Source organism: Dermochelys coriacea, chromosome 26 (genome assembly GCF_009764565.3).
Source record: "Dermochelys coriacea isolate rDerCor1 chromosome 26, rDerCor1.pri.v4, whole genome shotgun sequence".
Classification (NCBI taxonomy): Eukaryota; Metazoa; Chordata; order Testudines; family Dermochelyidae; genus Dermochelys; species Dermochelys coriacea.
Window position 1 is genome coordinate 13360092 of NC_050093.1, and position 13934 is coordinate 13374025.

Genomic DNA, 13934 nt, shown 5'->3' on the forward strand with positions numbered 1-13934 from the left:
CTGTTTTGCTGAGCAGAGTGCGCTGAGGTTTCACTTCCATGACTTTTTATATTTTAAGTGTGTCGGGGGGGAAGGCACTGCTGGCTCCCAGCCCCCTTGATCTTCCTTGTAGTGATTGTCAACCTACTGTAAGCAACCCCGGGTTGTAGCTTTGGTGGTGTAGATCCCAGGTTCATTCTCTGGAGCTAAAACCAGGAACCTCTGCTGAAAAGCCCCATCTGTGTTAGCCAAGGCAGCAGCAGGCTCTTCAGCCTGTATATGTGGCCCGCCACCACTAGAGGGACAGAGAGAGGGCCAAACTGAGCAGGTGTGAGTTATAAATGGACTGGTGCCTGGAGACCCCGGTGACGGGTACCTTACAAATGTGAGACTCATTCTGTTCGTTCGCATTAGGGGGCTGCGCTGCTAATTATCCAAGGATTAAATCTGCCCCATGCGAGTGAGTGACTGGCCTACCTATCTTGGGTACTTATATGGCTACAGACTTAAGTGAGAATTAACAGGGGCACGAGCGCTGGCCGTCAAGACTGGGTGAATTTCACCCCAAAGCAAGTATTTGCAGCATAAAAACGGCTCCAAAGCAGGCTCGTTTGAGACCTGGGCTCTGTTCCCATCGCCGTGAATGGCGAAAGTCCCAGAGGAAGGCAGGACAGAATAGAGGTTGCGGAGTCGGATATTTGCGGTTCTTTTTTCTTTTCTTTTTTAATCTTTTGCTCCTGGAATCAAGAGATGGTGTGAGCATCTCGGCTTTCATTTTCAAAAAAGCGTCCGGTCTGCGGAGAAAAGATTGAACATGTATCGAGAATGCGCCGGCAAAGCTCAGACACCAGCAGGCACATGGAAAGAGCCCAATATTTACTATTTTTTTAAAACTCACGATTTTTTAAAATCCCGATGGTGTGGGGCCAGCCTCACTATTTTTGGATGGCTGGGGTTGGCATCACTGAAAATGCCAGAGTTTTCCCTACATTGCAGCCTTCACCGTTGCTACCGTCTGCCTACGAGCACCTCCAGTGGCTTCAGTGGGGAGCAGGATCGGCCTGTGCTTACCAGGGTACCACCAGGAACACTTTCTGGCCCATGCAAGGGGGATCCCTTCTACGCAGCCTCTCTGATTCCAGCCCATGCAGCTCAGCTGACAGGATCGGGGCCAAAGCCCAACAACCCTTACCCTGCAAGGTGAGCTAATACTAATAATATTGGCTGTATTTTCCCATCAGTGATGTACTAATACATGTGTGCCTACCTTAAGCTTCTCTAGGCTGAATTTCTGTTGCCATATGGAATGTCATGGACCCCATCTCCAAACCCACAGGCCCCTACTACTGGAGTGCAGGAGAATCGCCATTTGCAGTCCGGGGTGTAGGATACACCGTTGACCAGTTCTGATCCCATCCATTGGAGTGCAGCAGTGCCCAGTCTGGTTAATATTGTTAATATCACTAACATGATTCTTCATAGCCAAATTTTAACTCTGTCTTCGGCTATTTTTAGCATCCCACTGTAACCTGTGCCAGGAGGCGAGGGGCTGGGTAGATGTTGTCATTCTGTCTCACGGCATCTCACTGTGTGCAGTGCACCATTGCTATACTTCTCCCTTTATAGCAACCCAGATCATTGCTGAGACGTCACCGTCACCACAAGTGCAACGTGGTTTCTGATCTCACCGCGCTAGCCCAAGGTGCCTCTGTTGCATTCTAGGGCACTTCTATTGTATTGTGTGTCTTCTGTATTGAACAAGAGTGGGCAAACTGTTTCCTATTAACGTGAATGGCTAAACAGCTCGATAGGCATGTCTGGGAATGGTTGCAGCCAGCAAATCGCTTTTAAATCTCCACACCAGCCGGGGAAACTTCCTTGTTAAAGATAATCCTGCTTTCTATGCGACAGCATGCTCCTGTCTGTCTTAAGTACCTCTCTGCTATACTGAGTGCCTCACAATCTATTTCCCAATGCCCTTATGAAGCAGGGCTTTATCCCCCATTGTACAGATGAGGAACTGAGGCGCAGAGAAACTAAGTGACATGCCCAAGGTCCCACACAAAGTCTGATCTGAGTCTCCCCCTAGTCCCCTAGTCTAGAGGATGGAATATAAGGCAAGGAGTCACCAACTGCAGCGGCCTTGGTTGGCTGTACTACAGTAGCACACGCTGGCCATGACCCCCATTCTGCTAGGTGCTGTATATGCGTAGTCAGAAACAGTCACTTCCGCACAGAACTTGCTCCCTGCCTCTCTCTCATTGGCATAGATTGTATTTTCTTCATTTTACAGATGCATAAATAGGGACTTGCTCAAGGTAGGACTAGAACACAGATCTCCAGACCCCTGGGCTAGTAGCCCAGCTGCTAGACTGGTTTCAGGGACCCCTTAATGTTCACTAGAATCATAGAATATCAGGGTTGGAAGGGACCTCAGGAGGTCATCTAGTCCAACCCCCTGCTCAAAGCAGGACCAATCTCCAATTTTTGGCCCTAAATGGCCCCCCTCAAGGATTTAACTCACCCTGGGTTTAGCAGGCCAATGCTCAAACCGCTGAGCTATCCCTCCCCCCATGTGTCCGAATCCATCCCCCCAACTTCTGTTCAGTGTTTACCAGCTCCTCCCAGGCAGCCCCCAGCGGCTTTCAGAGCCCCAGCAAAATCCTGCCAGTAGCAGCTCCTCCATGAAACACTCTGTGCTTTCCAAGCCCCTCACCGAGAGGAGAAGGGGTTCCCCCTCGGTTCGGTCGGGTAACAGACTGTGTTTTCTAGCCTATCGGCTGCAGTCAAAGATTCAACGGGTAGTGATCAATGGCTCCATGTCTAGTTGGCAGCCGGTGTCAAGTGGAGTGCCCCAGGGGTCGGTCCTGGGGCCCGTTTTGTTCAATATCTTCATAAATGATCTGGAGGATGGTGTGGATTGCACTCTCAGCAAATTTGCGGATGATACTAAACTGGGAGGAGTGGTAGATACGCTGGAGGGGAGGGATAGGATACAGAAGGACCTAGACAAATTGGAAGATTGGGCCAAAAGAAATCTAATGAGGTTCAATAAGGATAAGTGCAGGGTCCTGCACTTAGGATGGAAGAATCCAATGCACCGCTACAGACTAGGGACCGAATGGCTCGGCAGCAGTTCTGCGGAAAAGGACCTAGGGGTGACAGTGGACGAGAAGCTGGATATGAGTCAGCAGTGTGCCCTTGTTGCCAAGAAGGCCAATGGCAGTTTGGGATGTATAAGTAGGGGCATAGCGAGCAGATCGAGGGACGTGATCGTTCCCCTCTATTCGACACTGGTGAGGCCTCATCTGGAGTACTGTGTCCAGTTTTGGGCCCCACACTACAAGAAGGATGTGGATAAATTGGAAAGAGTACAGCGAAGGGCAACAAAAATGATTAGGGGTCTAGAGCACATGACTTACGAGGAGAGGCTGAGGGAGCTGGGATTGTTTAGTCTGCAGAAGAGAAGAATGAGGGGGGATTTGATAGCTGCTTTCAACTACCTGAAAGGGGGTTTCAAAGAGGATGGCTCTAGACTGTTCTCAATGGTAGCAGATGACAGAACGAGGAGTAATGGTCTCAAGTTGCAATGGGGGAGGTTTAGATTGGATATTAGGAAAAACTTTTTCACTAAGAGGGTGGTGAAACACTGGAATGCGTTACCTAGGGAGGTGGTAGCATCTCCTTCCTTAGAGGTTTTTAAGGTCAGGCTTGACAAAGCCCTGGCTAGGATGATTTAACTGGGACTTGGTCCTGCTTTGAGCAGGGGGTTGGACTAGATGACCTTCTGGGGTCCCTTCCAACCCTGATATTCTATGATTCTATGATTCTCCGCTCCTGAGGCTTTCTCAGCTGGGATTCCTGGCCGGGGGCTCTGTAGCTGGAGCTGCTAACTGTCTAACTCACTGTCTCATCAGGAGGAGCAACTTGTGCCTCATGCATGGAGGTTCCCGCATGATGTTTGCACTGGTGGCGCTGGCACTGAGCGGTGAAAACATCTGTTGAACGACATATGCACGATGGCTCAATCCTACTCCCATTTGAGCCAGTGGCAGAGCATGATCAGACCTTTCTTTTGTAGTTTATCTCTAGGGCCCTATGAAATGCACGGCCGTGAAAAATGCATCATGGACCGTGAAATCTGATCTCCCCCCATGAAATCTGCTCTTTTGTGTGCTTTTACCCTATACTGTACAGATTTCACTGGGAGACCAGCATTCCTCAAATTGGGGGTCCTGACCCAAAAGAGAGTTGCAGGGGGGTCACAAGGTAATTTTAGGGGCGGTCGCAGTATTGCCACCCTTACTTCCCTGCTGCCTTCAGAGCTGGGCAGCTGGAGAGCGGCGGCTGCTGACTGAGGACCCAGCTGTGCAGGTAGCAGCACAGAAGTAAGGTGGCAATACCATACCAGGCCGTCCTTACTTCTCCACTGCTGCTGGCGGTAGCGCTGCCTTCAGAGCTGGGCTCCTGGCCAGCAGCCACCACTCTCCAGCTGCCCTGCTCTGAAAGCAGCACCACAGCCAGCAGCAGTGGAGAAGTAAGGGTAACAGTATTGCAACCACCCCCCTAACCTTGTGACCCCCCTGCCCCTCCCACACAACTTGTTTTTGGGTCAGGACCCCTACAATTACAACACCATGAAATTTCAGATTTAAATAGCTGAAATCATGAAATGTACGATTTTTAAAATCCTACTGTGATGGGTTTGGTCACAGAGACCCCCTTGGGACCATCATCTGACGTGCTGGAATTACCTCTGAGCTGGTTTTCCCTGCCAGCTTGGGACTCCAGAACCCTGCCTTGTTGAGTCAGACACTCCAGCCTGCTGCAACCCAGACCCAGGGTCTGAACCAAGCCCCCAAAGATGCAGACTTAACTGAAAACAGCTTAGCAAGTGCTCCTGTCTCCAGCACCCAGACTCCCAGCTCCCAAATAAATCTGTTTTACTCTGTATAAAGCTTATCCAGGGTAAACTCATAAGTTGTCCGCCCTCTATAACACTGATAGAGAGATACGCACAGCTGTTTGCTCCCCCAGGTATTAATCACTTACTCAGCCCATTGCTTCATGGCCAGAGAGGGGTCGGGGGCAGTGCAGTGGGTACCAGATGGGCTGCAAGTGGGGCCAGGAGCTGGGGAACCAGGGCCTGCACCCCAGTGTAGTAGGTAATCAGCTACATGGGGATCTTTCTTTGACCCGATATAGCGAGGGGTGGGGGCTGTTAGGTCCGATACGATGTCGCTTGGCTCCCTATGCACTTGTATGGAGCAGCAGAGGCCTGGAAACTGGTTGTTCCGGGGACCGGATCTACCCCTGGTGATTGCATGGGGGCTGCTGGAGGAGAGCGAGCCTGGTTTCCTAGTTAATGTGCAATCATGCGCTGTGACTTCAGGGGAATCTTGCCTGCCCGGGTCCCAGCACGCGAAGAGCCTGTCTAGGGAACCAGCACGAACTTTGCAAGCGCCAAGTTCACCTGTGGGCCGCAGAGAACTGGCAACTGTGGCTGTGTGGGCTAATGGAAAGGCTGGGGGAGCTGCCACACCTAATCACAGGTGACTGGGCAGGTCCACAGCGCTATGGGTTCCACAGTAGCCTCCAGATGGGAGTCAGTCCAGTTCAGAAAGCAGGTGCGATCCTCCGGGGCTCCCCTCGCACAGTGGCATGGGTGGGGACCGACCCTGCTCTCTTCAGTACCAAAGCCACCGGCCTCTACCGTATTTAGGTTGGACATTAGGAAAAGGTTCCTAACTGTCAGGGTGGTTAAGCTCTGGAATAAATTGCCTAGGGAGGTTGTGGAATCTCCATCACTGGAGGTTTTTAAGAGCAGGTCAAGAAAACACCTGCCAGGGATAGTCTGGCTCATACTTATTCCTGCCATAGTACAGAGGGCTGGGCTAGACGACCTCTCGAAGACCCTTCCAGTCCTACATCTCTCTGACCCTATGAGAGGTCACTTAGCAGCTTGGGGTTAGTCTTTATATAGGGAAACATGTTCACATGTACAAAACCAGCCTGTTACTGGTACTCCACAGGGATTTGGGCTCAGCCGGTCTGAGGTGCATCTTAAGTGGTATCTTGAATTCTGTCTGGTCATCTATATCCCGTGTGAACCCAAACAGGTTCAATGACTGTTCAGATTTTGCATGCAGCTAGGAAAGATGATCTTGTAGCTAAGGTGCTTGAGTTGAACTCACTTTTCCTGAGAACTGTTCCTGGCTCTGTTGCAGTCTCCCTTTGTGAGTCGGGGCACATCACTGACCCTGTGCCTCAGTTTCCCCATCTTTAAAATGGGGGATAAAAATCCTTCCTTGCTCTGGTCGGGTCTGTTGAGAGCCCAAGCTCCCGGGGCCAGGGCTGGTCTCTTGCTTTGTGCGTATACAGCACCTAGCACAATGGGGCTGCGATCTCAGTGAGACTAATAGTAACAGCAGTAGGGCCTCAGATGACGCATGATGACATTCAGCTTTGAGATCCCTGGCCCCCCCCTCCATTTCCAAGGCCCAATTTGGCCCGTGTTACCCATCGACCGCCTGTGTTAAGTACACGATTGGCAGGGACCCAGGGACACAGCTAAACACACAACAATAAAACCAAGTAAATATTTGCAGCCATTAGAATGGGGCAGGGAGCTGATTGATTACCTTCGATCGCGCTCCCCTGCCCCCCCCCCAGTGGAACAATACTTGCTTACTCATACTTTATTAAAAACAACCTCTTTCCTTTTTGCTCTTTAATAATTCACGGCGCTAATTGTCTAGAAACGCAAACTTTAAAATGCCAACTCAGTGAGTTCATCTCCACCCCCACCCCCCGTTCCCCACTGCTAGCCATCCGTCATGTTCTCTGTGCACTTCTCTTTTTGGTCCCACTTTCTTCCCTCTTTTTCTCCTGTCCCTTTCATTTCTCCTCCTCCCTGCCTTCAATGAGAGAGGCAAAGGGCAACGAAGCCCACCAGGCTGCATTAGCCGCCCTGTCGCTGATTGTGATTAGCCCCGGATCCACGTCAGGCCCTGCCTGCAAAGGACTAGAAATAAACATCACTCAGGTTTCGCTTAAACACGCAACTCGCTAATGAAAGCCGCAGCTAATTGAGTTAAAAGGCTTTCTCAAAGAGTAGCACCGGGATCCGCTGCTGATGAAACCCAAGCTGCGGTAATTAGCGTGGCGGGGGGGGGTGAATCAAATACAATTTTTTTTTTTTTTTAATGACCTGGTGCAATTTGACAGCCAGCTGCTCCTTTCCCTTCTAAAATGTCATTTGTCTCTTTTGGTTTCATGTGACACCAGGAGAATAAAGTGGGGTTAAAATAGGACTGGCCCTTTAACCGAGGAGGCAGGTTTGCAAGTAACTCCACCCCTTTAGGAGGAGTCTGTGAGGGGGGGCGAGAGAAGACCCAATGTCTTTCCCTTTCAGGTCCTTTACCATGAGAGGGTTTGGAGGGGGAGATTCCTCACTCCCTGCTGGAAATCTGTCCTTCGTGGTTCCTCCCCTGGACTCAAAGGCTCCTCCCAAGTGGGTGGAGCTACAGGACCCAGCTGCTTTATTAAAGGGCCCATCCTCATGCTTTACCCCCGTGCTCCTGGTTGACTGCTCATTGCTGTCGAGAGCGCCACACGGCTTGTGCTCCACCAATGACTTTCAGGGGCCCTCCCCGCCTCCGTGGGTGATGGGGGGGGCTCTCCGCCTGCTCGCTTGGCGCTTTTATTCCTGGTGTCGCAAAGACAGGGGAGCTAGCCTGTTAAGAGGGAGCCTCGTAGATTGTGTCCTGGCAGGGGCAGGCGTGTTCCCACCACACGCTCCCTTCGGTAGCCTGACGAGGAAATGGATAGCAGGCAGAAAGAAGGAACGTGGGTCAGAGTCGGGGTCCACAGTGGCGGATTTAGAGTTAGTGGGGCCCTGTGCGCAGCTTCATTGTCCGGGGGCTCCCCTGGGGACCTAGCCAAGAAAAAGAACATTCTTTCTTATCTCCCCCCCCCATTTTTCATTCTTTTTTTCTTCATCTTCCTCCTATATTATAAGTGATGGGAAGTAAATGAAAACAAAGTGAGGTACCTTGATTGGGGCAGGGGTTGGGGTGTGGGAGGGAGTGAGAAGTGTGGGCTCTGGGAGGAAGTTTGGATGCTGGGTGCGGGCTCTGGGCCGTGGCAGGGGGTTGGGGTGTAGGCTCTGGGAGGAAGTTTGGGTGCTGGGTGCAGGCTCTGGGCTGGGGCAGGGGATTGGGGTGTGGGAGGGAGTAAGTAAGGGGTGCGGGCTCTGGAAGGAGGTTTGGGTGCTGGGTGCAGGCTCTGGGCTGGGGCAGGAGGTTGGGGCACAGGAGGGAGGCAAAGAGGCAGCGCTTATCTTGGGTGGCACAGCTCCCAAAGCGACCGGCGCCCCCCCCCCCAGCAGCGGCTCCTAGGCGGGGTGGGTCAGGGGGTCTCCGCACACCACTGCCTGCAGGTGCCGCCCCCGCAGCTCCCATTGGCCACAGTTCCCTGCCAATGGGAGCTGTGGAGTCAGCACTCGGGGCGAGGGAGCACACGGAGGCACCCCGCCGCAGGGGCTGCAGGGACATGCCAGTTGCTTCCGGGAGCAGCACGGCGTGAGGGAGGCAGAGTGGGCAGGGAGCTGCCTTAGCCCTGCAGCGCTGCTGCTGGCACGTCTCTGCACTCCCCTTGGGGGGGGGGTCAGCAGGTCTCGGTGCACTGCCCGGGACAGGGGCCACCGCATGGTTTGTTTCATGGTAAATCCACTCCTGGAGGTGCAGTGCAGTGCCCCGTCTCCAATGGTGAAGAAACCTTATAATGGGATATCAGTGGAATAACTTGCACATAGGGAAGTTGCTTCTTGCACCCACTAATCAAGAGTTGACTTCTCTTTATTTGTCTCCTGGCAGTGCCTAGAGGCCAGGGATGCATTGTGTTGAGTACCGGACAGTCCTATCACAACCTCGGGGCTTATGTCCTGACGCACCAGAGTTTATATCCCTTCCCTGCATCGGGTAGCATTAGTATATAGATGTGTCTAATCCTTTGTATAGAAGTATCTGACCTCCTTTGTCAAGCACTTTGCCATCTGCAAGCACTACAAACGAGCTGGATAGTCTTGTTCTTTGATTCTTGCTAAGCTCTTAGCCTGTGTGAACTCTTGTGGAGGTGAGTTCTGCAGGTTAAGCATGCAATGGTGTGAAATAGCCGCTGCTTTTCTCAATATTAAAATTGAGGCCTTTTGATTGCATTCGATCTCCTTCCGCCATTCTTGTATTATGAGAGAGGAAAAAGAGGTGTGCCCTTGGCCTACTGCGTGGAGCACTCAATGGGTGCTTGGGATATTTGGGTTTTATTCCCAATTCTCCCACTGGCTTGCTGGGTGACCTTAGGTAAGTCACTTCCCCTCTCCGTGCCTCAGTTTCCCCATCTGTAAAAGCGCTTTCCTCCTTTGTAAAGTGCTTTGCGATATACAGCTGAAAAGTTCTATATCAGAATATTATCCCAATCATTAGTTTATAGACCTCTTCCTTATCCTCTCTTATGAGACTCCTCCCTACTAAATAGACTGGGTCTTTTCAGTCTCTCTTTGGTGGAGATTATTTCCAGGTCCCTTATAATTGTTGTCCCCCATCTCTGAGCCTCCTCTGTTGTGCCTGTTTAAGATGGGGTGATCCCTACTGACCCTGTTTGATTTATACATGGGCAGCCTTCTATTGTCCCTACCTTTTCTTAGGCAGCCTAAAACTTTGTTTGCTTCTATTCTCTGCCCCCGCTGCTACAGAGCTCTTCACTAAGCTGTCCAAATGAAGCCCAAGGCTCTTTCCTGAGTACTCACCGTTAATTTAGAGCCTATCACTCCGAATGAGTAAAAATATCTGCAGTAGCAGGGCCTGAAGGTTAGGAGAAGCATCCGCAAATGGCTCTTACGCTCATCACTTTGGGAAATCGTCCCTAAAAACAGCCCGTGGGTTTGGAGGCCAGCTCCCATTCTGTGCAGGGAACCAAAGCATTAAGCCCCTTCTTCCCCGCCCAGATTCAGGGCTGTTGGGAGGAGCCACTTTTGTGCTGGCATGGATTAGATAGAGCAGCCTTGGGGTGGCTCTAATTTATAGCTGCTTGTGGGGCCCAGAATCTCGGCAGCATCACGTGCTAAGGACATGCCCTCTCAAGGCTGCTGGGCCAGAGACTAGGGGAGAAGCGGCAGAGGACTGATTATGGCACTTTACTCTGCTTTTACCCCGGGCGATTATCCCTGGCTAGTTGTAGTGCCGTACAGCCGCTGTAAGTTCCTGGAGCAGCATATATGGGCTGGGGACTGGAGTCGAGGGCAACGAGGAATCTCTCTCTTGCCACACTTTTGCCTAGCTCTGGCCTGCCTGCCCTGTTCCCCAGGCTCCCGGAGCTGCAGTGACCTTTCTCTGGCCAAGGAAGACCTGACGGGGGCCCTATGAGCTTAGCTTAGCCCCTCTGTAGCTTAGCCCCTCTGTAGAGCGATGTCCTCTCAGCTCTGCCGGCTGCAGCCCACCCAGCCTCTGCGATAGCCAGAATCCAGCCCCTGCAACACACACCTGGCTGTCCTGCAGGGCAGAATTCAGAGCAATCTGAGGAGGATGCAGACTGCATTGTGACGTGCCTTTGCAACACTGCTTCTGCCCTACTCTCCCTTCCTCAGAGGATCTCAAAGCATGTTGCAAACAGGAATTCCCAAAGTCTCACAGCCCTGTATGTGCGGCGTGACAGTCCCATCTGTTGGGGAAGCCCCCGCGGCCTTATCCACTCAGGACATCCACCTGTATCTGCCAGGCCTACATCGTCACCCCCCTTCGCAGAGGAAACTGATCACACGGTCAGGGCTGGATGAACCTTTTGTGGGCCTGGTGCCAAACATATTTGTGGGCCCCCATGGGAGCAATGGCGCATGGCGTGGGGAGGTCAGTCCCCAGAGCGAGGGGCCAGCCAGAGGCAATGGGGCATGGCAGGGGAAGCCCCGCTCCGCCCAGCCCAGTGCAAGGGCACTATTTACAAACTGGCAGTTGCCAGATGCACAGTGGCCCACCTGTCCCTGTGCCACCAGTGTGTCCCTTCCCCTCTGGGGTGGGCCCCTGCCACACCACACAGCCCACCCCCCGCCCAACACCCCATCACTCCCTATGCCCAGAGCCCCCCTGGACCCACTATGCCCAGCGCCTCCCCCAGATCCCCCTCACACAAATGCACAGCGCCGGGCACAACACCACCCCTGTCCACAGCCCCACCACAACTGCCCAGCACCCCCCACAGAACCCCCACTCCCTTGTGCCCCAACACACACAGATCCTCCTTGCCTCTTCACAGCCCAGCACTGCCCAGACCTCCCACAGACCCGCTTCCCCACGCCCTGCCTCCCGGCCGCACGCACCAGCCCTGCTGGGAGGTGACTGTGTCTGCCAGGATGAGCTGGTGGCGCAGCCAGGGCTGGTCCCGGGGCTGGGAATCGCCCCACAGATGGTGGGAAGCAGAGACTGTCTGGAGCCAGGGTGCACTGGGGTCCGGCTGGGGGGCAGAGAGGAGCAGGGGGTGGAGCCGGGGTGGGAGAGGAGCCCTCGGCCAACCAGCAGGCAGGCCAAGAGCAGCAAGCAGTGGGCAGGGGGTGCCAGCGGGGTTTCAGGGCACAGTGCAAGTGGTGCAGGCCGGGGCCCCTTCCGAGCATGGGCCCGACTCCATGGAGCCACTGGCGCCATTGTAAACCCGGCACTGCACACGCTGACTCAGTGGCATCTCCTCTCTTAGCTTTCCCTAGACTGTCTCCAAGGTCCGACAAGTCCTGCAGCGTGTCCTATTCACCTGCTGCACTTGGCTGTAACCCGGGTTCGTTACAGGGAACCATGGGTGCCAGGAAGGGGTTGTGCCCACCGCTCATTGTGCGTCACGTGTCAACCCCCTCTGTGCCCAAGCCGCTGAGGACAAGAGCCTGCCACAGTGATTAGCTAGGGGAGTTGGTGCCTGTGCAACTGGTGTTCTTCATTCTGTGGGTCCTGGGCTGGATCCCCAGCAGTGGCCAAGATGCTAGTCATTGCACCTGGCTGGAGTAGCAATGCCAGGATCCCTAAAAGGGCTGTTAGAGGAGAGGGGAAGAGAATTTCCTGCGGAGCTCTCGCAGAAGTATGGGGGGCTGGGGTCCCCTGTTTGGGGAAGGGATCCAGAAAAGTCTGTTAGATGAGGAGGAAGGTGAATGGGAGAAGGGCAGGTGCAGAGGGAGAGAATGAGAAAATTTTTGGATACGGTTCAGCTAATCATTTGAGTCCTTCACGGCTCATCCAGACTGAACCGCCAAGCTTTTTAATGGCCTATCCATCAGCGTGCATCCTTCCCCACAGCCCCATCTCCAGCTTCTCACATGGCGATGAGCAGATGGACGCTTGATTGCCGGGGGCTCTTCAGTGTTAAAGCGGGGGGGTGGGGAAGGCTCCTGAGAATCCCCCCTTCACCTCGGAGATTACCTCCAGCTTTTCCAGGTTGTGGCAGACTGAGTGAGCTGAGTCTGGGATCAGGCAAAATCCAGCATCTTGGCTTCTCTGAAGAGTGAAGGGGAGGGATTCCTTGGGGAGTGGAGTTCTGGGTGGAGGATTCTTAAGCGAGGCTGATGTAAGCAAATCTGGGACCTGCTGCAACGCTGTCCAGCTGGGGGTGGGGAGCAGTCCCAGCTGTAACATCCTTGCAAATCTCCCCTTATCCTCGCAGGTGGGAGATCACGTGCATGATGCATCCAGGACTGGGGCTGAGAAAGGGCTCGAGTGGTGGTTCCATCCTGGACTCACCCCTCCCCTCGACCCGGGTGGAGAGGACCAGGTGCTAGAGAATCCTGGGGCTGGAGGAATAGTGGATGGAGGTTTTCCTTATTTAGCAGGGCTCCAGCTAGCATGACCATAAAGGGGGAGACAGGAGCGGTAGCTTATTAGCAGCCCAGGGCTCTGTCAGCCCCATTCCACACCCACGTGCCTTTGGCCCACACACAGGCTGAGCCAGACCTGGTCCTCCAACTCAACGCAAAAGCCAGGAGGTTATTGTGGAGGGGGTTTATTACATTTGCTGACACCTTCCTCCTTGGTACTGGGAGTCGGAACTTAAAGGAAAAGGAGTCCAGGAACTTGAGAACCTAGCATGGTGCATAAAGTAGAAAGTGAATCATCTTTTCTATGTGTGTTACGGCAGTGGTTAGCGATCGGGTCCCATTGTGCTAGGTGCTGTACAAACACACAGTGATAGATGGTCTCTGCCTCAAGGAGGTTACGGTCTAAATAGATCAGATGGGAGGGAGGGGTGAAAAAGCACAGGGAGGTGCAGTGACTTGTCCACAGGTCACCCAGCAGGCCAGAGGCCAAGCTGGGACTAGAACTAGATCGCCTGAGTCCCAATCTAGTGCTCTATCTGCTGGATCACCTTTCATTTTTCTGACTCCTTCTCCCAAGGTGCTTTGCAGTCTCTCTCTTTATAATACTGCTGAAATGCAGCCGCTTCTGGGTGCAGCCAGGGAATGAGAGATGCAGCAGGCAAGGGGGATTTTGCCCAAGGCCAATGGAGTAAACCCCAACTCTTAGGAGAGGTACGGGGAGGTATTGAGCATCCACACACAGCCAGCAGGCACACAGGTTTCCTTGTGGTCTCCACTGAAAGTCTCTCCCTGGCAGCTGGGGGCCATTTATCCCCCCAGGGAAGGAAGAAGAGGACACTGCCTGGATTTGAACCTGTGATCCCAGAACTTGCTTCTCAGCTGGCGTTCCCTCTGTAGCAAGAGTGGGAGGTTTCCCATTGCCTAGCAGGTAGACAAGGTGAAGGGGGCTCAGGGCCAGATTCTCAACCAATGTGAATGGCCACTGAGGATCTGGCACTGGGCGTTTCTAACCTGAGCTTTAAGCCATTAAGGGTGCGTCTACATTGCAAAGAAAAGCCACCGAGGTGCAGAACCCAGCTCAATGGAGTCAAGTGGGAGGGCCAAAACGAGCCAC

The 13934-nt window shown here is 53.3% G+C and overlaps 1 protein-coding gene across 3 annotated transcripts in view; it reads left to right on the top strand.

Moving 5' to 3' along the window:
* The window catches only part of KCNIP3 (potassium voltage-gated channel interacting protein 3), an 82897-nt gene that overhangs the window by 37491 nt on the left and 31472 nt on the right, over positions 1-13934 (top strand). The window lies entirely within an intron of this gene.